Source organism: Fomitiporia mediterranea, assembly GCF_000271605.1.
Source record: "Fomitiporia mediterranea MF3/22 unplaced genomic scaffold FOMMEscaffold_5, whole genome shotgun sequence".
In the NCBI taxonomy this organism is placed as follows: Eukaryota; Fungi; Basidiomycota; class Agaricomycetes; order Hymenochaetales; family Hymenochaetaceae; genus Fomitiporia; species Fomitiporia mediterranea.
In genome coordinates this window covers 3,982,113-3,985,036 of record NW_006760390.1, presented here as the reverse complement: position 1 = coordinate 3,985,036, position 2,924 = coordinate 3,982,113, and positions in this window count along the sequence as shown.

Sequence of the window (2,924 nt, the reverse complement as noted above, 5' to 3'; positions counted from 1 at the left end):
GAAGGGGTGGTCAAAGGAATGGAATGATGAAGTAAGGAAGGGTAGTAGTAAGAGTCAGCATGCATATAGTTCATAGACAGTGCCCTAGAGGGACAGAAGTCCTGAGTTCTGGTACAGAAGGGTGCAGAACCCTCAGAACTGAAGGTACAAGAGTAGAGAACTGTAACATCACCCCCCCTCTAAAACCAATCATCCTGATTGGTGAGCATTGAGCTTGGTCAGTAGCTCAGGCATAGGTCAGAATGGTAGGGTTTGGAAATCTGTAAGGTGGAGTTGATGTAGAGCACCCAGATGAAGTCAATAGAAGTCTTGGATTGCCTTAGCAGTATGGGTGAGATTCTCAGCAGGTTCCCAAGTGTGTTCTTCAACTAAGTATCCCTTCTAGTGAATAAGGAACTTGAGCTTTCTACACACCAGCTTAGCATCTGCTACATATTCTACTTTGTATTCTGGTTCAGAACTAATGAGTTCTGGTGGAGGCAGTGGGGGTCTTTGTTGTGAAGGAAAACCTGGATTGTAGTATTGAGACAGTAGAACCTTGTTAAACACTGAGTGTATGCACTTCCATGTTGCTGGAAGTTGGAGTTTGTAGGCAGAGGTGCTGACCTTCTTTTCAATAATGAAGGGTCTGAAGCACTTGTTGTCCAACTTCTTTATTGGGTGATCTATGGTCAGGTTAGTGGCTTCCAGCATAACTTTGTCACTAGGCTGGTAATCCTTGGCTGTGGACCTCTTCCAATCATAGTTCTGCTTCATGACCTGTGCTGCCTTTTCCAAAAGAGCTTGTGCATCCTCCCTGGTTCTGTGCATTCATTCTACAAAGTCTGTTGTGGATTCAGAACTGCTGTTCCAGTTCAGAACTGTCCCCTGGTACAGATGTCTCTCATGATTGAGGAAGAACAGGGACTGTCCTGTTGTAGAGTGTTGCTAGTTATTGTGCACAAATTCTGCCAGAGCTAGCCATTCAGACTAATCTGATTACTGATGATTGATGAACATCCAGAGGTAGAGCTTGATCTCCTGATTGACTCACTCAGTTTGACTGTCAGTCTGTAGGTGATAGGTAGTAGAAGGGTTCTCTTGAATTCTGAGAAGTGTATACAAGTCCTGTATGAATTTTGACTCAAATTGTGGTCTGTGATCATGAATGAGCTTCTGAGGGAGTCTGTACAACTGGAAGACATGATCCTGATAAATGCACACCATACCTTTAGAAGTGAGTTCTGTTTGGGTTGGAACTGTATGGACTTGCTTAGAGAATCAGTCAACAATTACACAGATAGTGTTGTAACCCTAAGACTCAGGTAGCTCACTAATCAGGTCTACTGAGACTTCTTCCTAAGGGTGATCTGGGATCCAATACAGATGTAGGGGAGCCTGAACCCTTGTCTGGTGGGCCTTAGTCTGTTAGCATGTATTACAACCAGTCACATACTTCAGGATTTCCCTCTGTATTCTAGGCCACCAGTAGTTCTGAGTGATGAGTTCCTGTGTTTTGTGTTGGCCTGGATGTCCTGTGGTCAGATTGTTATAATGAGCTCAGACAATGTCCTCCCACAGTTTCCAATCCTTCAGAACATACAGTTGGCCTTCCTAGTAAACCTGTCCATCCTCATCCTCCTCCCAATCCCTAGCCTGTTTCTCTAGTTGCTTCACTACAACCCAGTCCTGTATGTGTCTTAGAGCTTACAGTATGTGGGTGACAAAGTCAACATTCTTGGATTTGAGTCAGATCTCTTGGATTGTCTTGGACACAAAACAGGAATTGTCTAGGAGAACAAGATTTTCATTATTATTCTCCCCCCTTTCATGACCTACTTGTCTTGAGAGTAAATCAGCTTTTGTTATTTGTGTTCTGGGTTTGTGAGTCAGTACAAAGTCAAAGTTCTACAGTTCTAACATCTAGCAGGCTTGGTCAAAGGAGATGGTGTGTGTCTTCCACTCAGTGTAGGTGACTAGTTCTAGCATTATTCTGAGAATCTTATTGACCAGTTCCAGGTGAAGAGCTTTTTCAAGCATTCTAATAAGGACATTATTGAACCTGAGTATGAATCCTACCTTCTGGGCCAGGATATTGAACTCCTGAAAGAAGGCATTAGTAGAACGTTTGCCCTGTCACAGAGACACAAGCTTGTTCTGTACATTACACTTCTCATTCAGATTGATGAAGGAAGCACAGAGCTGCCCCATGAATTCCAAGTATGACTCATTATTCTGAAGCCAGATCAGGCTTCTAATCCAATGACCTTCAATCCAGTTCTGGGCCCAGGTGGCTGTGTTGCCTTCCTTCATGAAGGAGAGGACAAATAGGATACAATCAAGATCTGAGGATAGATTAGTTGAAGCAGTAGCTATGTATAGTTTGACTTGGCACTAGAAGTCCTCAAAGTGCTACCTATTAAAGTCTGAAGGGTAGGCTACATACACTTTCTTTCTGGAACAGGTTGCAACTTCTAGAACAATCAGAACAGGTTCTGAAGGGGCTGGGGGCACATGGTTGGCAAAAGCCTCTTAGATAGAGGTCTGTACATATTGAGCTAGTTCTGCTCATAACTGCTAATCCAGCAGGACAGTAGGGGTGGCAGTCAGTGTAGTAGGGTTTATGTCTACACTACAAAGGGATTGGCACTAAACTAAAAGGGGTAATGAATAGAAGAAGGGTGGCAAAAGTTTAAAAGGGTTTAGAAAGTTTAAAATTTAAAAATGTAAAAGGGTCAGGACAAAGAAAAGAGATCAACACAACAGTAAGTACTAATGCCTGAAACATAGGAGAGTTGTAGGGTAGTAATGGGTAGTCTTGATCTGATGTCAGCAACAGTGTAGAGGGGACCTGAAGGCTCAGCAAGGGGACCCAGGCTACAACTATCCTACACAACAGAAATACAGGACACAAGTACTAGAACATAGTCAGAACTTACAGAACA